Genomic DNA, 20,182 nt, shown 5'->3' on the forward strand with positions numbered 1-20,182 from the left:
TTAAAAATAAATAAATAAATATCCCACTATAATAGATCTTCAGGTAAATTACAGTACATCAACTCAGTGGAACACTACACAGCCATTAACAGGCAACTATAAAGGTGATGAAACCACAAGTAAAAATTTTTATAATTCAGTTCAGTACCTGAAAATTGCTCTTCACCTAAGACCATGATGAGGCTTTGTAAAAAAATATTTATAGGCCAGGAGTGGTGGCTCACACCTGTAATCCCAGCACTTTGGGAGGCTGAGGCCAGTGGATTACCTGAGGTCAGGAGTTCGAGACCAGCCTGGCCAACATAGAGAAACCCCGTCTCTACTAAAAGTACAAAATTAACAGGGTGTAGTGGTGCATGCCTGTAATCCCAGCTACTTGGGAGACTGAGGCAGAAGAATCCCTTGAACTCGGGGGGCGGAGGTTGCGGTGAGCCGAGATCACACCACTGCACTCCAGCTTGGGCAACAAGAGCAAAACTCCGTCTCAAAAAAAAGAAAAAAAAAATGTTTATAATGTTAAGTGAAAAACACAATATTTTTTCTGCTACTATAATAATAAATATGTAAATAGCAAACTGACTATATTTGAAAATGGCCTGGAAAGACTGGAAAAAATACAAAAAAAGGGTGATCAAATCTGATTTATCTTGTTACCCCCAGTACCTACCCAGTGCCTAACACATATGAGGTATTCAATCAATATTTCTGGATGAATTTCTTATTGAAAAAAAAAAAATCAGAGCCGGAAGTGGTACCTTGCGCCTATAATCCCAGCACTTTGGGAGGCTGAGGCAGGCAGATTTCTGGAGCCCAGGAATTTGAAACCAGCCTAGGCAACATGGTAATACCCCATGTCTACTAAAAATACAAAAATTAGCCGGGCATGGTGGTGCACACTTGTGGTCCCAGCTACTCAGGAGTCTGAGGTGGGAGGATCACTTGAGCCAGGGAGGCAAAGGTTGCAGTGAGCGGAGATGGCACCACTGCACTCCAGCCTGGGCGACAGAGCAAGACCCTGTCTCAAAAAAAAAAAAAAAAGAAAAAAGAAAAAAAAATCAGTTTCTGTGTTAGTATGAGAGAATCCAGGTTATCATTTTTATTATTTTTTATTTCTTAACAATTTAATGCTGTTATAAAACTGTTAATACACTTACTTATTTATTTATTTATTTATTTATTTTGAGACGGAGTTTTGCTCTTGCTGCCCAGGCTCAAGTGCAATGGCGTGATCTCGGCTCACCACAACCTCTGCCTCCTGGGTCCAAGTGATTCTCCTGGGTAAGCCTCCCGACTAGCTGGGACTACAGGCATGCACCACCACGCCTGGCTAATTTTGTATTTTTAGTAGAGATGGGGTTTCTCCATATTGGTCAGACTGGTCTAGAACTCCCAACCTCAGGTGATCTGCCCGCCTCGGCCTCCCACAGTGCTTGGATTACAGGTAGTGAGCCACTGTGCCCGGCCTAATGCAATTTTTAAAAGGTCCCAAATGTCTTCTGGATTTGGAGGTTAGGCAGTATATTAGTCTGCTCAGGCTACCGTAACAAAATACCATAGACTAGATGGTCTGAACAGCAGAAGCTTATTTTTCTCATTCTGGAGGCTGGGAGTCTGAGATAAAGGTGCTGAGGAGGTAGGTTTCTTTTTTCTTTCAGACAGAATCTCGCTCTGTCGCCCAGGCTGGAGTGCAGTGGCGCGACCTTGGCTCACTGCAATCTCCGCTTTCCAGATTCAAGTGATTCTTCTGCCTCAGCCTCTCGAGTAGCTGGGACTACAGGCCCGTGCCATCACGCCTGGCTCATTTTTGTAATTTTTTTTTAGTAGGGACGGGGTTTCACCATATTGGCCAGGCTGGTCTCAAACTCCTGACCTCGTGATCTGCCCACCTTGGCTTCCCAAAGTATGCTGGGATTACAGGCGTGAGCCACCGCACCTGGCCAGGAGGTGGGAGGTTTCATTCCGAGGCCTCTTCTTTGGCTTGTAGGTGGCCGCCATTTTGCTGTGTTCACATGACCCCTTCTTTGTGTGTACACGTGGAGAGAGAGGGCGAGCTCTCTAGTGCCTGTTCTCATAGGGACTGTGAGGCCTCTGAGCCCGAGCTAAGCCATTGTATCCCCTGTGACCTGCATGTGTACATCCAGATGGCCTGAAGTAACTGAAGAATCACAAAAGAAGTGAAAATGACCTGTTCCTGGCCGGGCGCTGTGGCTCATGCCTGTAATGCCAGCACTTTGGGAGGCCGAGGTGGGCAGATCACAAGGTGAGGAGATCAAGACCATCCTGGCTAACACAGTGAAATGAAACCCCGTCTCTACTAAAAATACAAAAAAATTAGCTGGTCGTGGTGGCGGGCGCCTGCAGTCCCAGCTACTCGGGAGGCTGAGGCAGGAGAATGGTGTGAACCTGGGATGTGGAGCTTGCAGTGAACCGAGATTGAGCCACTGTACTCCAACCTGGGTGACAGAGTGAGACTCTATCTCAAAAAAAAAAAAAAAAAGGCCTGTTCCTGCCTTAACTGATGACATTCCACCACAAAAGAAGTGAAAATGGCTGGTCCCTGCCTTAACTGATGACATTACCTTGTGAAATTCCTTGTCCTGGCTCATCCTGGCTCAAAAGCTCCCCCATTGAGCTCCTTGTGACCCCCGCCCCTGCCCGCCCCCTTTGACTATAATTTTCCACTACCTACCCAAATCTTATAGAACGGCCCCCACCCCATCTCCCTTCGCTGACTGTCTTTTCGGACTCAGTCCGACTGCACCCAGGTGAAATAAACAACCTTGTTGCTCACACAAAGCCTGTTTGGTGGTCTCTTTACACAAACGCGAGCGAAAGGGACACTAATCGCATCATGGGGATTCCACCCTTGCATTAGGGTTCTCCAGGGAGACAGAACCAGTAAGATATATGTATATACAAAGGGGAGTTTATTAGGGAGAATTGGCTCACACGATTACACGGCCAAGTCCCACGATAGGCTGTCTGAAAGCTGGGGAAAGAGAGAAGCCAGTAGTGGCTCAGTTCAAGTCCGAAAGCCTCAAACCAGGGAAGCCATCAGTGCAGCCTCCAGTCTGCAACTGAAGGCCTGAAGCCCCTGGGAAATCACTGGTACAAGTCCCAGAGTCCAAAGGCCAAAGAACCTGGAGTCTGCTGTCCGAGGGCAGGAGGTGGGGAAGCAAGCATCCAGCACCAGAAGGAAAAATAGAACCAGAAGACTCAGCCAGCAAAGCTGTCCCCTTCTTCCGCCTGCTTTGTTCTAGCTGCCCTGGCAGCCGGCCGACTGGATGGCATCCGCCCACAATGAGGGTGGGTCTTCCTCTCCCAGTCCTCAACTCCAATGTCAATCTCCTCTGGCGACACCTTCACAGACACACCCAGGAAGGTACTTTATAGCCATCAAGGTATTCCTCAGCGCAGTCACCCAATATTCACCATCACAACCCTTGTGCCCTCGTGACCTCATCTAACCCTAATTACCTCTCAAAGGCCCCGCTTCCAAATACCATTACATTTGGAGTTAGGGGTTCAGCAAATGAACCGAAGAGGGAAGGAACAAAAACATTCAGCTTTTAACAGGCAGTTCTTTTTTTTTTTTTTTTTTTTTTTTTTGAGACGGAGTCTCGCTCTGTCACCCGGACTGGAGTGCAGTGGCCAGATCTCAGCTCACTGCAAGCTCCACCTCCCGGGTTTACGCCATTCTCCTGCCTCAGCCTCCCGAGTAGCTGGGACTACAGGCGCCCGCCACCTCGCCCGGCTAGCTTTTTGTATTTTTTAGTAGAGACGGGGTTTCACCGTGTTAGCCAGGATGGTCTTGAATTCCTGACCTCGTGATCCGCCCGTCTCGGCCTCCCAAAGTGCTGGGATTACAGGCTTGAGCCACCGCGCCCGGCCTTAACAGGCAGTTCTTGACCCCACCTTCTGTACATGATGGCAGCTGGAGACATTCTGGGTGGGTTGGCTGCAGGAGCCATGGTGGCTGCCCAAGGTGGAGCTGGAGAAGGCACTCGACCTTCCTTGTCTGTCCATGGAGCCTTCAGGGGGCTGAGGTCAACTTACTGGCACTGGGGAGACAGAGACTGCAGTAGGGCCCGTGAATGGAGGGCTCTGGGGCACAGGGGCAGATGCCTCTGACTGGGCACCGTGGTGAGCCAGACTTGTCATTCGAGGGAAGGACCTGTCAGCAGGCTGCGGCGTTTTGACCAGAGGCCTAAACCAGGAGAACCTCAGCTGACCATCCATCAAAGCAAAGCTGGGCCGAGGGGTTCTCTCCACCACAGCAACCGAGGGCCCACACCTCCCACACCCTGCGCTGCCCTTTCATCACCTCTCAAGATCAACATTAGCCACACCTTCAAACTCTTTTGTCCTCCATCTGAGCTCACTTGGTGGTGGTGTGCACGCACACAACTCACATGCACACAGAGTGCACGCACGCCCACAGACGCACGCACACATGCACACAGACGCACGCACATGGACACACAGAGGGTACACATGCAGACACACAGAGTGTGCACGCACACACATGGACACATGCACACAGATGCACGCACATGGACACACACAGTGTACACATGCACAGACACACAGGGTGTGCACGCACGCACACGGACACATGCACGCATGCACACAGATGCACGCACGTGGACACAGTGTACACATGCACAGAAACACAGGGTGTGCACGCACGCACATGGACACATGCACGCATGCACACAGATGCACGCACGTGGACACACACAGTGTACACATGCACACAGACACACGCACATGGACACACACAACCTGGCTGTACTGCGGCGTTGCCATGTGGGCTCTTGGAGGCTGAATTTAGCAGGGCGGATGGAGCTCAGCCATGTCCCGGAACAGAAGCCCTCAGGCTGCACACACCCAGCGCCACACTGCCAAAGAGGTCAAGGGTGAAGGACACAGAGAGAAGGGGTCAAGTGGTGCTGACGATTCAACTCCAAGGCCAAGGTGTGGGCCCTATTGGGTGGACACTGCTGTTTATAGCTCCCCTCGTGAAGCATTTTTGGCAAATACGATGCCAGTCTGCACTGACAGTGACTGGGGACACGTGAGTGAGCCCCTGAGCTCGCAGCCATGGTTTGCATGGCCTCCCCGAGTCTGCACTCTGAGGCTCTGCCTCCAGCCTGACATCTCATCACAGCTTCTCTACCTCCTAGTCTATATCCTACCTTCTATATCCTAGTCAGGGAGAGAAAACACAAAATTGAAATAACTACAGAAGGCTGTTCACCGCATGGCAGATCCAAGGTGTGAATGAGGATTAGGAAATGTAGATTCCAGAAGGGCGTGTCAGCAGCGGTGAAGGGCGAGCAGGCAGGTGTGGACTGTTTTCTGTGGGAGATGTGTTCCAGGCCTCAGAGGAAGAGGGGTGGGGTGGGCCAGGTGAATAGTGGCCCAGGTGTGGCCCTGAGACTGGAGGGCAAGGTGTGCAGGGATAGAGGGAGGATTGGCTTCTCTGCACCTCGAGGGGAGAGGAGAAATCAGGCTTCGAGCAAAGGACTGGGGTGGGGGCCTGTCCTTCTGAGAAAGCCCCTCCCTTCTATCTGCCACCTGCCCCACCCCACCCCCATGCAGAGAGAAACCCTTGGGGCATGGGGGCCTCTGCCCTGCCTCTGCTGTCCCTCCCCCGCCACCTCTCCCAGAGACCTGGAACAAAAAGGGAGAAGCCTTGATTTTATTTTGTATTTTTTGTTGTTGTAAAATACACATAAAATTTACCATTTTAACCATGTTTAAGTGTATAAATTAGCAGCATTAAGTACATTCACAATGTCGTGCGACCATCACTGACATCCGCTTAGAACCTTTTCATCATCCCAAACAAATGCTCTAAACAATAACTTCCAGCCAGGTGTGGGGGCACACCCTGCAGTCCCAGGCCCAGCTACTTGGGAGGCTGAGGCCTGGGGATTACTTGAGCCTGGGGGTGGAGGTTTCAGTGAGGCAGGATTGTGCCACTGTGTTCCAGCCTGGGTGACAGAGCCAGACTCTGTCTCAACAAAAACAAAAACAATAATGACTTTCCATTCCAGCCCCTCCTCAGCACCCCCCAACCCCCGCCCACCACTATTCTACAGTGTGTCAATGAACTCACCTATTTCAAATTACTCATCTAGGTGAGTCAGAGAATATTTGTCTTTTGGGTCTGGTTTATTTCATCAGCAGAATGTTTTCAAGGTTCATCACTGTTGTAGCGTGTCAGGATTTCCTTCCTCTTCAGGGCTGAATATTGCCTGAACACATCACATTCTGTGTATCCATTTGTCCACTCACCGAGGCTTCGTTTGTTTCCACATTTTGGCCATCATGAATAATGTTGCAATGGCAATTGCGGACAAGTATCTGTTTGGCTCCCTGCTTTCCTTTCTCGTAGGTATACCACTAGATGGGGAATTGCTGGGTCATGTTCTATGTTTAACTTTTTGAAGAATATCTAAACAGTTTTCCACAGCGGCTGCACCAAATCTTGATTTTTTAAAAATATTTTATATTTTATTTTTATTTTAAGACAGAGTCTCACTCTGTCACCCAGGCTGAAGGGCAGTGGCATGATCTCCGCTCACTGCAAACTCCACCTCTTGGATTCAAACGATTCTCCTGCCTCAGCCTGCTGCGTAGCTGAGATTACAGGTGCCCGCCACCATGCACGCCAATTTTTTGTGATTTTTAGTAGAGATAGGGTTTTGCCATGTTGGTCTGACCTCAAATTCCTGACCTCAGTTGATTCGCCTGCCTCAGGCTCCCAACGTGCTGGGATTACAGACCTGAGCCAGTATGTCGGCCTTTTTTTTTTTTTTTTTTTTTTTTTTAAAGAGATACAAGGTCTCACTCTGTCACCTAGGCTGGGGTTCAGTGGTGCAATCTTGGCTCATTGGAGACTGGAACTCCTGGGCTCAAGCAATTCTCCCGCCTTAGCCTCTCAAGTAGCTGGAACTAGGGACATGACCTACCACATCTGGCTAATTTTTTTTTTTTTTTGAGACTGAGTCTCGCTCTGTCGCCCAGGCTGGAGTGCAGTGGCCGGATCTCAGCTCACTGCAAGCTCCGTCTCCCGGGTTTACGCCATTCTCCTGCCTCAGTCTCCCGAGTAGCTGGGACTACAGGCGCCCGCCACCTCGCCCGGCTAGTTTTTTGTATTTTTTAATAGAGACGGGGTTTCACCGTGTTAGCCAGGATGGTCTGGATCTCCTGACCTCGTGATCCACCCGTCTCGGCCTCCCAAAGTGCTGGGATTACAGGCTTGAGCCACCGCGCCCGGCCTTTTTTTTTTTTTTTTTGAGACGGAGTCTTGCTCTGTTGCCCAGCCTGGAGTGCAGTGGCCAGATCTCAGCTCACTGCAAGCTCCGTCTCCCGGGTTTACGCCATTCTCCTGCCTCAGCCTCCTGAGTAGCTGGGATTACAGGCACCGCCACCTTGCCCGGCTAGTTTTTTGTACTTTTTAGTGGAGACGGGATTTCACCGTGTTAGCCAGGATGGTCTCGATCTCCTGACCTCGTGATCCGCCCGTCTCGGCCTCCCAAAGTGCTGGGATTACAGGCTTGAGCCACCGCACCCAGCCATCTGGCTAATTTTTAAAATTTGTTTGTAGAGACAGGGTGTCTCTCTGTTGGCCAGGCTGGTCTTGAACTTCTGGCCTCAAGTGATCCTCCTGCCTCAGCCTCCCGAAATGCTGGAATTACAGGCATGAGCCACAATGCCTGGCCACTTTGATCTATTTTAAAGGAAGAATGAATCTGTTCTAAAAGCCTCATGCTTGGCAGGGAGGGATGGTCTACCAGCCAAATTTCAGGAGCCCAGAGCCTCACTGCACTATGAAATCACATAGCCAGCTGTGGAGGTCCCATCTTAGCTAGAGGCACAATGACAAACTGGCTGCATCCAAAAGAGGACGACCCAAGAGGGAGTTACATCAAGTAAAAAGCGGCTGAAGGGAGCGGGTGTCTGAGGCATCCCTCTTCACAAAGAACTGTTCCCAGGGCTATGAAAGGCCACTTTGCAGCAGGGTAGATAGACCTGCCTACAGCCACAGAGGCAGGACCCGGGGACTGGGGTGGGCCTGTGTGCGAGCTTCCAGAGACCAACTTTGGCTGCACACTGCTCTGAGGGCTGGAGGGTAATCTCTAAGGCTCCATGACTCTGCCAGGCCAGGAGAAGAAGATATCACAGAAGACATCATGTTCCATGAGATTCTTTTGTTAATTCTGCTTTGAACAAATGGGAAGGCTGAACTCCTAAGAGTTTTTGCAATTGAAAAAAAATCTTCCACTTTCTTTTTCTTTGAGGTGGAGTCTCACTCTGTCGCCCAGGCTGGTGTGCAGTGGCGTGATCTGGGCTCACTGCAACCTCTGCCTCCTGGGTTCAAGCGATTCTCCTGCCTCAGCCTCCCAAATAGCTGGGATTACAGACGTCCACCACCACAACCAGCTAATTTTTGTATTTTTAGTAGAGACGATGCTTCGCCATGTTGGCCAGGCTGGTCTTGAACCCCTGACCTCAGGTGATCCGCCCACCTCGGCCTCTCAAAGTGCTGGGATTACAGGCATGAGCCACCACAGCTGGCCTCCATTTTTTCACACAGGAAATCAGGAAGCACACTGTCTCGACACAAATAATAGTGTAAATGCTGAATTATGAATTGCATTTTGATAAATGTAAGCACTAATGAAAAAATATTTTAGGACAGACATCTTATTTGAATGATTTCTCTAGGAGTTGGAGGTGCAGAAACAAATGCGATCAGAGATTAAGAAGAGTTTTGAGACCTGAAGCTCCGTGCTTTGTTTGGGCATCCTGAAGGCTTTGGATACCTCTACAGGCGGCCGGAGAAATTAACACTGCACAGAAACAGCACGTTGAGGAATAGGTACCAATCATTCCACCTTTTCTTCCACTCAGCTCCTGATGCCAGCTGTCTCTCAGCCTTGTGCTTTTTTTAAATTGTTTTCTGAATTTTAAAAAATTCATTACAGGCAGGGTGTGGTAGTTCACGCCTGTAATCCCAGCAGTTTGGGAGGCCGACGCAGGCGGATCACTTGAGGTCAGGAGTTCGAGACCAGCCTGACCAACATGATGAAACCCTGTCTCTACTAAAAGTACAAAAAAAATCAGCTGGGCGTGGTGGCGGGTCCCTGTAATCCCAGCTACTCAGGAGGCTGAGGCAGGAGAATCACTTGAACTGGGGAGGGGAGGTTGCAGTGAGCCAAGATCGTGCCACTGCACTCCAGCCTGGGCTACAAGAACAAAATTCTATCTCAAAAAAAAAAAAAAAAGAAAAAAAATTCATTACAAAAGTGGCACCTGTCTGAGGGAGTGAGTGCTGTCCAGCCACTATTTCTGGTTCTCCTCTGGAGCTTGTTGTGTCCTCATTTTTCCCTGCTCCCTGAAAGTGAAGTGCAGCTATGTGACGTGCTTTGGCCAACAAAACGAGAAGTGGCACCTGTCACTTAAGGTTCCCCTCCAGGTGGGAACTCTAAGAGTCTGTGGCCGGGTGCAGTGGATCACGCCTGTAATCCCAGCACTGTGGGAGGCCGAGGCAGGCAGATCACAAGGTCAAGAGATCGAGACTATCCTGGCCAACATGGTGAAACCCCGTCTCTACTAAAAATACAAAAATTAGCCAGGCATGGTGGCGGGTGCCTGTAATCCCAGCTACTCGGGAAGCTGAGGCAGGAGAATCGCTCGAACCTGGGAGGCTGAGGTTGCAGTGAGCCAAGATCATGTCACTGCACTCCAGTCTGGGTGACAGAGTGAGATTCCATCTCAAAAAAAGAAAAAGAGAAAAGAAAAAAGAATGTGTGCAATTTATACTTCTGAGGAGGGTGACATAGAGCAGCCTCCCCCATCTACCCTCAATGGGCGCAAAGCCTATACAAGAAATAAACCTTGGTTGCACTAAGCTGCTGAGGTTTGGGGGTTGTTACTGTAATATAACTTGTTATAAAAAATCTTCCATAAATATTTACTTACTGTCAAGGTGCTGGCAATATAGCTGGGAACAAGAAAGCCATCAGTAAGCTGACAAGCTCTCCTCTCAGAGAGCTACACGCTAGCAGGGAAGAGAGCCATAAACAACCGATTGTACAATTCACCATTTTGTTGTAACAGTATGGAGAGGCTGGGTGTGGTGGTTCATGCTTGTAATCCCAGCACTTCGGGAGGATGAGGTGGGAGGATCACTTGAGGCCAGGAGTTGGAGACCAAACTGGGCAACATAGCAAGACCCTTGTCTCTACAAAAAAAAATTTGCCAGGTGTGGTGGCATGCACCTGTAGTCCCAGCAACTGGGGAGGCTGAGGTGAGAGGATCACTTGAGCCCAGGAGGTCAAGGCTGCAGTGAGTGGTGATCATGCCGCTGCATTCTAGCCTGGGTGACAGGGAAAAACCCTGTCTCCAAAAAAAGTATGAGGAAATTCAGGGCACTGAAGAGTGTAGGCAGCCAGGCGACCTGCCTGCCAGGGATCGGGGAGAGCTGCTCGTGGAGGATGGAAAGCTGAGGTGGAAGATGAACAGGAGTTAGGCAGGGAGAAGGGAGACCAGTGTGGCAGGCAGAGGCAGAAGGGAGCTTGGGTGGCTGGACTGCCAGGAGGAAGGTGAGGAAGGGCTAGCGGGGTGGGGACTGGGCAGGGCCAGGCCACTCAGGGCTTGTGGGCCCAGGTCTCATCCCAAGAGCAGCGCGATGGGAGTCACGGAAGCGTTGAGGCAGGGGAGCAGCGTGCCTCTCCCCAACGCCCACTGTTGCTTTCAAAGACCAGTGGCCGACAGGGACTGTGTGTGATAAGAAACATCAGGTGAAGAGAAATCGAAACCACGTCCACTCTGTGCATCCGACAGGACAGCCCACAGTCCCACAAGCCCCGCAGCGGTGGCTCTGCTGGCACTTCTGCCCAGTCTTCAGGAGCAGCAGCCACTCCAGGGACGCTGTTTCAAACTGGCTGCATCTCTAGCTTCTCACGGCCACTCAGGACACCCCTGCATCCTCCCTTGGCCCAGAGAGGGGGCACGCGCTGGCCATGCCTGCTTCAGCACAGCTCAGGCCAGGATTTGGAGACGAGGAGGTGTCTGTGCCCTCATTATTATTAGCAGTAGTATTACTAGCACCAGCTGAAGCCCCTGGTTCCTCCCTTCCACATTTACTCTCAGCTCCTATTTTTCAGCAGAGCCTAACGAGGACCCTTGTCCTTGTCCCCATCCCTCATCCTCCCTGGCATCTCTGCAATGTGTATGGCCCCGTGGACCCTCCTTTTCTTCCACAAATGTCTCTCTAGGCTCCTCACCCTTCTCAGCTCCTCCCACAACTTTCACAGCTCCTCCTCTTCCTTCTGCCCCTAAAGGAAGGGAGGTCGTTCCCGTAGTTCCTAACTCCTTTTTAAAAAAATTTTAAAATTATTTATTTATTTTGAGATGGAGTCTCACTCTGTCACCCAGGCCCAAGTGCAATAGTGCAATCTTGGCTCACTGTGGCCTCCACCTCCAGGGCTCAAGGGATTCTCGTGCCTCAGCCTCCTGAGGAGCTACGATTACAGGTGCCTGCCACCACACCCGAGTAATTTTTGTATTTTCAGTAGAGACGGGGTTTAACCATATTGGCCAGGCTGGTCTTGAACCCCTGGGCTCAAGCAATCTGCCCGCCTCGGCCTCCCAAAGTGCTGGGATTACAGGCGTGAGCCACTGTGCCTGGCCTGTAACTCCTTTCTTACCTCTGCACTCTCCAGTTCTTGGTTCCAACCATGACCTACCGTTGAGTGTGTCTAAATCTCCCCTCTGGCCAGCACCTCGCTTCTGAGCCCTGATCCCAAATTCCCCACTCCCCAAATCAGGCAGAACATCTCCCTCATTTTCCACAGCCGTCTTCATGGCTCCAGAGAGAAAATCTGATTCATCTAGCTCTGGTTGTACAGCCCGTGATCCCACCCTGGTCCCATTTGCCCAGGCCAGTGAAGAGTCGGGGGAAGAGGTACAGAGCACAGCCGAGGTAGGTGGGCCACAGAGAGAGTAACACATCAGTGGAGACCACAGGAAGAGGAGAAGCAAAAGGATGTAGAGGAACAGTCAGAGACAGGAGGAGAGTCGGAGAGAAGGTATCAAAGCAACCAAGAGAGGACAGAGTTGCAAGACGGGAGTGAGTGAAAACAGGGGATTCGCCTTGGCAATTACCAAATTTCAACCATTCAAAGACCCCCTTTCATGCTTGAATGATGTCTCACACCACAGATGGCACTTCATTGTTAAATGGTGGTGGGGTGTTTTTCTTCCTTCTCTCTTAGTGGTAAAGTGACAGAATGGCTTAAAAGCCATGGACTCTTAGAACTCATGGAACAAAGGCAGCTATGAAGCTGCTCCACTGGAGCAGTGGGGGCCGACGTCCAAATGCAATGGGTTGAAAAGGCAGAGGAGCAACTGGGCGCAGTGGCTCACATCTATAATCCCAGCACTTTGGGAGGCTGAGGCAGGCGGATCACGAGGTCAAGAGATTGAGACCAACCTGGCCAGCATGGTGAAACCCCATCTCAACTAAAAATACAAAATTAGCTGGGCGTGGTGGCGGGCACCTGTAGTCCCAGCTACTTGGGAGGCTGAGGCAGGAGAATCACTTGAACCCAGGAGGTGGAGGATGCAGTGAACTGAGATGGTGCCACTGCACTCCAGCCTGGCAACAGAGCGAGACTCTGTCTCAAAAAAAAATACAGAGGAGCATTCCACAAAACAATCGGGCCAGGACTTCTCAGAAAGGTCAATGTTGGCAGGGTATGGAGGCCCATGCTTGTAATACCAGCATTTTGGGAAGCCCAGGTGGGAGGATCACTTGAACTCAGGAGTCTGAGACCAGCCTGGCAAACACCGTGAAACCCCATCTCTACAAAAAATACAAAAAATTAGCTGGGTGTGGTAGCACGTGCCTGTGGTCACAGCCGAAATGGGAGGATGGCTTCTGCCCAGGAGGCTGAGGCTGCAGTGAGCCATGATTGCACCACTGCTCCAGCCTGGGCAACAGAGGGAGCCAAAAAAAAAAAAAAAAAGTCAATGTCATAAAAGACTCCTCCCCCACAAAAAAGGAGGGAACTGTTTCAGATTACCAGATACTAAAGAGACATAACAGCTAAATGCAATATGATCATTGACTGGATCATTGATCAAAAAATCCATTAAAAACATTATTGGAATAATTAGGAAAAATTAAATAGTGAATACAGAGTGCACATTAAATAATACTATATGGATGCAAATTGCTTGATGTAAATGTTTTATGTGTATATATACATATATGCATTTGTATATGTGCATATTATATATATGTATATGAAGAGTGTGTATAAATAAATGTGACAAAATGTTAATTCATAAAGCCAGGTCAATGGCTCTCAACTGGGGGCAATTTTGTCCAGAGGGGACATCTGGCAATGTCTGTTTGGTTGTCACAGCCAAGCGGGTGCTAGGACCGGGAGGCTATAGTGTCCTATAATTCACCCAGATGCCCCCAGCACAAAGAAGTATCCAGCCCAAACTGTCCAGGGTGCTGGGGTTGAGAGCCTTCGTCTATGTGAAAAGTCTGGGTGTTCACTGTACCTTCTTTCAACCTTTCTGCAGATTTTTCATTTTTCATTTTATTTTTTTGAAACAGAGTCTGCCGCCCAGGCTGGAGTGCAGTGGTGCAATCTCAGCTCACTGCAACCTTTGCCTCCTGGGTTCAAGCTTTTCTCCTGCCTCAGCCTCCCGAGTAACTGGGATTACAAGGCATGTGCCACTGCACCCAGCCAATTTTTAATTTTTTTAAATACAAAGTTAGGGCCGGGCATGGTGGCTCACACCTGTAATCCCAGCACTTTGAGAGGCCAAGGTGGGCAGGTCACCTGAGGTCAGGACTTCGAGACCAGCCTGGCCAACATGGTGAAACCCCGTCTTTAATAAAAATACAAAAATTAGCCGAGTGTGGTGGCGCTCCCCTGCAGCCCCAGCTACTAGGGAGGCTAAGGTGGGAGAATCACTTGAACCTGGGAGGCTGAGGTTACAGTGAGCTGAGATTGCCCCACTGCACTCCAGCCTGGGCGATGGAGCAAGACTCAAAATAAATAAATAAAATACAAAGGTGGCAACCAAAAAAAAAGTGAGAGGGAAAAAATGTGTGCTAGAAAGATGAGAAAGTAAAGGAAAAAGACTGGAGGGTAAGCAAGTTCTTCCCAGGATCTTGACTCTAAAGGGATGGTCTTCAGCCTGAGGGAGAGACAAAGAAACAGAAGCAAACCCTCACGCAACCTGCGGTCCCCACCCCCAACCCCAAGGCAGATTCCTGGTGGGTATTTTGCAGCTCCTGACTGTTGCCTGCCTCAGGCATACCTGATGGGGGTGGGAAGCCCCAGACCTCCACAGCTCATCTAGTGGCTGCCACGACACAGCCCGGCCGGGAAAGACTAGGGCCGTCAATCAGACTCTTGCTCCTGTCAAACCCTGATAATAAGACATTTAGGAGAGGAAGCTGGAGCTCAACGCAAGCAAAGACAGAGACCAGAAAGTACAGCAGGAGTCACAGGGGATCCTGGAGGATCACAACAAGCTGCGGTGGTGGAGATGCTGACACCGACAGAAGGCAGAACTCACAGGCGGAGAAAGCCGGGCAGAGCCAAGAGGACCAGGCAGCCGGGGCTCGTGGAGTCTGTCCTCTCACTACAGCAGCTCAGGAGCGAGGAGTCACCACGCTGCTGCGGTTCTTGGCGCTGGCTGGGATCCTGGAGCCACCAGGCTAGCCCGAAGGGGTTCACTAGGATTCTACAAGGTTCTTGTAGCCCCCGCCCCGTCTCTGCTCTGTTCAGTCCCCTCGCCCTGCCACGCTCCCTCCTTCCTGCCTTTGCACATTCTCTGGCCCTGTCTAACTTAGTCCAAGGGCAGAGCCAGGTTTTGTGGGGCCTAGAGCTTGGGGACTTTAAGAAAAAGATCACAACAGTATGAATACAAAACGGCCATGGCTTCGTTAGCTTCGTGGTAAATCCCTCTCCAGCTCTCAACTCCAACATCGCTTCCTCAGTAACACCTTCCTGCCTCTCCCCGTCCCCAACTAGGTCAGAGCTTTTCTGCAGGTAGCTCTGCGCTGTCTGATACAATAGCCACTAGCCACATGGGGCTACTTAAATTTGAATGAATTACAATGAAACCACATCAGACATTCAGATCTTCAGTCGCGCTGACCACGTCATGCTCAGCTGCCCCATGTGGTTCTAGGCTATGATGGACAGTGCAGCATAGAACATCTCCATGATCAGAGACGATTCTCCTGGACAGTGCTGATACACCAAGCAGCACCAACTGATACCTACTCACCTTTAGCTCCCCGTAGACTGGAGCCCCAGGAGAACAGGACCATATATCTGTTGGCCTCATGTCTGTCGCCCAGTGCCTGGCACAGACAGGCCCTTGATAAACACTCATTTCATGAATGTGCAATTCTTACTGGTCCACACATCTTTGGAACGCCCTCACTCCTAACTTCAGTGAGCCCCAGATTGTCTCATTAAAAAGTGGGGAAAAGAGTCTCTGTTTTCCAGGCTGTGAGGAAGGAGCTGGCAGGGAGGAAGAGCTTGAAAATGCAGAAGACAGACTTGACCTAGAATAAAAATATGTACCCTTGTGTACATGGAGATACTTATACCAGCACGTAGAAAATAGCCTGAGTATACACCAAATGTGACAAATGGTTGACACAGCTTAGCCACAGATGGGCGGGACTTGGGGTGATTCTAATTGTCTTCTTTGTGGCTCTTGTTTTTCCCAAGTGTTCCCTGTGTACTTTTTTTTTTCTGAGATGGAGTCTCGCTTTGTCACCCAGGTTGGAGTGCAGTAGTGTGATCTCAGCTCACTGCAACCGAGTTCAAGCAATTCTCCTGCCTCAGCCTCCTGAGTAGCTAGGATTGCAGGCGTGTGCCACCATGCCTCGCTAATTTTGGTATTTTTAGTAAAGAGGGGGTTTCACCATGTTGGCCAGGCTGGTCTTGAACTCCTGACCTCGTGATCTGCCTGCCTCGGCCTCCCAAAGTGCTGGGATTATAGGTGTGAGCCACTGTGCCAGCCTTTTTTTTTTTTTTCCCCAAGATGAGTTCAGCCCTGGCAGGAACGTTGGACAGCTCGGGTGTGCGGTCTCTCCTGCCACAGCTCCCAAGTTCCTCTGTCCCAGGATCTAGCTGCAAGGGTCTGACCGGACCCTATTCCCTATTCCGTGGCCTCGTCTCTGTTGGGGCCACCTGCTCTTGTATCTGGGACTTGCCTCCTCTTTATCTCTCAGTCTTGTTGGACCTTTTCTAGCTGTCATCAGCTTGAGACATGATTCACATACCATCAAATTCACCCTTTTAAAATGTACAGCTTAGCGGTTTTCAGTATAGTCGCAAGGTTATGCAACATCACTACTATTGAATTCCAGAACATTTTACCGTGCGAAAAAGGACCCAAAGGTTACAGACCCATTAACAGCCACTACTTCTCATTTCCCCCGGCACTCACTAATCCACTTTCTGTCTCTAGGGCTTTGCTTGTGTGAGTATTTCATCTAAATGGGATTACAATATATGTATCCTTTGTATCTGGCTTCTTTCACTTAGCACGGTGTTTTCAAGGTTCATCCATGCGGTGTAGCACATATCACTATTTCATTCCTTTTTGCGTTTAAATAATATTCCATAGTATGGATAGACTCCATTTCTCTGTTGTTGATGGACATTTGGGTTATTTTCACTTTTTGGCTATTATGAAAAATGCTGTAATAAACATTTGTATGTAAGTTTTGTTTTGTTTTTTGGTATCTTTGAGACAGGGTCTTGCTATTTTACCCAGGCTGGCCTCGAACTCCTGGGCTCAAGACACCCTCTGGCCTCAGCCTCCTGAGTAGCTGGGTCTATAGGCGAGCACCGCTGCACCTGGCTTATGTACAAGATGTTGTGTGACCATGTGTTCAGTTCTCTGGGCTTGTACCTGGGAGTGGAATTGCTGGGCCGTATGGTAACTCTACTTACGTTCTGAGTGGCTGCCAAACTGTCTTCCACAGCAGCTGCATTTTATATCCCCACCAGCAATGCATGAGGGTTGCAATTTCTCCCACCCTCACTGACACTTGTCACTGTCTCTCTGGATTCTGTCATCAGTTTTGTAATGGAAAATTCCATCCTAAAAAAAACATGTCTGCCTCATCCACATGTGACTGCCAAGTCCTCCTTCCTCCTCAGTGGACACTTTTTCTATTCCTGTAGTCACCGTTCCCTTCTCTCCCACTTTTTTTTTTTTTTTTTTTTTTTGAGACAGTCTCACTCTGTCACCCAACAGTGGCGCGATCTTGGCTCACTGCAAGCTCCACCTCCCAGGTTCAAGCGATTCTCCCTTGGCCTTGGCCTCCCGAGTAGCTGGGACTACAGGCGCCTGCCACCACGCCCAGCTAATTTTTTTATTTTTAGGAGAGACGGGGTTTTACCATGTTGGCCAGGCTGGTCTCGAACTCTTGACCTCAGGTGATCTACCCATTTTGGCCTCCCAAAGTGCTGGGATTACAGGTGTGAGCCACTGCACCTGGACTTCTCTCCCACTTTCTTTTCTTTTTTTTGAGACGGAGTCTTGCTCTGTCGCCCAGGCTGGAGTGCAGTGGCGCGATCTCGGCTCACTGCAAGCTCCGCCTCCCGGGCCCACGCCATTCTCCTGCCTCAGCCTCCCGAGTAGCTGGGACCACAGGCACCCGCCACCGCACCCGGCTAATTTTTTGTATTTTTAGTAGAGACGGGGTTTCACCATGTTAGCCAGGATGGTCTCGATCTCCTGACCTTGTGATCCACCTGCCTCAGCCTCCCAAAGTGCTGGGATTACAGGTGTGAGCCACCGCGCCCGGCCTTCTCTCCCACTTTCTAACCATCAAGTCCCGTATCCATCCTCTCCCTTGCATAGAGCCTTCCTCACAAAAAGCCCCCATAGCTTCACAGCAAGGCCTTCACTTCAGCTGTTGTCTCCTCCAGGTAGCCCTCATGGCCTGTATGTGGACTTTCCTATCACTGCTTATATTTGTCCCTGCCCAAATCTCATGTGGAATTGTAATCCCCAGTGTTGGAGGTGGGGCCTGGTGGAGGTGTTTGAGTCATGGAGATGGATCCCGCATGGATTGGTGCTGTTCTCGAGATAGTGAGTTCTTGCCAGATCTAGTTGTTTAAAAGCATGTAGCACCTCCCCACAATCCTCTTTCTTTAGCTGCTGCTCTAGGCATGTGGTGTGACTGCACCCTTTTGCCATAAGTAAAAGCTTCTGGAGGCCTCCCCAGAAGCCCAGCAGACGCTGGTGTGATGCTTGTACAGCCTGCAGAACTGTGAGCCAATTAAACCTCTTTTCTTTATCAATTACCCAGCCTCAGGTTTTTGTTTTTTTTGAGACAGAGTCTTACTCTGTTGCCCAGGCTGGAGTGCAGTGGTGAGATCTCAGCTCACTGCAACCTCCGCCTCCTGGGTTCAAGCAATTCTCCTGCCTCAGCCTCCTGAGTAGCTGGGATTATAGGTGTGCACCATCACGTGCAGCTAATTTGTGAGTGTGTGAGAGGCTCACTCTGTCCCCCAGGCTGGAGCGCGATGGTGCAATCTCGGCTCACTGCAATCTCTGCCTCCCGGGTTCAAGCGATTCTCCTGCCTCAGCCTCCTGAGTAGCTGGGACTACAGGTGTGTGCCAACACGCCTGACTAATTTTTTGTATTTTTAGTAGAGACAGAGTTTCACCATCTTGGCCAGGCTGGTCTCTGACCTTGTGATCCGCCCGCCTCAGCCTCCCAAAGTGCTGGGATTACAGGCATGAGCTACCAGCTGCCCAGCTAATTTTTGTATTTTTAGTAGAGACAGGATTTCACCATGTCGGCTGGGCTGGTCTCAAACTCCTGGTTTCAAGTGATCTGCCTGCCTCCGCCTCAGGTATTTCTTTATAGCAATGCAAAATGACCCAATACACTGTGCCTTTCACAAGCTCCTCTTTGAATCTTTAAAAGCAGCAAGAATCAGGATTCTTGCCAATTTGGGTTTAGGGGAAATAAAAACAGCAGGGTTCAAGGATATATTTTATCATCAGATATCCTCCAGATGTCCTCTAGAGGTCTTAATCCCACCCTCCTCTTAATCACCTTCATAAATTGCATCATGAATGTACTCTTTGTTTTTTTTTTTTTTTTGAGGCAGAGTCTCACTCTGTCGCCCAGGCTGGAGTACAGTGGCCGGATCTCAGCTCACTGCAAGCTCTGCCTCCCGGGTTTACGCCATTCTCCTGCCTCAGCCTCCTGAGTAGCTGGGACTACAGGCGCCCGCCACCTCGCCCGGCTAGATTTTTGTATTTTTTAGTAGAGACGGGGTTTCACCGTGTTAGCCAGGATGGTCTCGATCTCCTGACCTCGTGATCTGCCCGTCTCGGCCTCCCAAAGTGCTGGGATTACAGGCTTGAGCCACTGCGCCCAGCCCATGAATGTACTTTATCAAAGTTGAAATAGAAACTTAGTTGCCCTCTGTTAATCTGGGTAGTAGCCTTCTTGACCAGACTGGAAGCTCCTTGAGGGTAAGTGTATTAGTCTGCTCTCATGCTGCTGATAAAGACATACCCAAGACTGGGTAACTTATAAAGAAAAAGAGGTTTAATGAACTCACAGTTCCACATGGCTGGGGAGGCCTCACAATCACAGTGGAAGGTGAAAGACACGTCTCACATGGCCACAGCAGCAGACAAAACAGAATGAGAGCCAAGTGAAAGGGGAAGCCCTTATCAAACCATCAGATCTCGTGAGACTTACTCACTACCATGAGAACAGTATGGGGAAAACCACTCCTATGATTCAATTATCTCCCACCGAACCCTCTCACAATACGTGGAAATTATGGGAGCTACAATTCAGTATCAGATTTGGCTGGGGACACAGCTAAATCATATCAGTAGGGATCAGTAGGATAGACATACCAGTACTATCCTTGTCTTCGTGCCAAGCATAATAGATGCTCAATTAATGTATTGAAATAGCTTTAGTTGAAAAAAGTTTTAAGTTCAGTGTTTCACTAAAATAAAAATAATTTCTCAAAAAGTAAAATGCATCACAACCTTTATATAGTGTGTAATGTTTATAACTTTATGTATATGTGGTAACACTAGAGCATGGCTATTAGAACCCAAAATT

The sequence above is a fragment of the Rhinopithecus roxellana genome, chromosome 6 (assembly GCF_007565055.1).
Source record: "Rhinopithecus roxellana isolate Shanxi Qingling chromosome 6, ASM756505v1, whole genome shotgun sequence".
NCBI lineage: Eukaryota > Metazoa > Chordata > Mammalia > Primates > Cercopithecidae > Rhinopithecus > Rhinopithecus roxellana.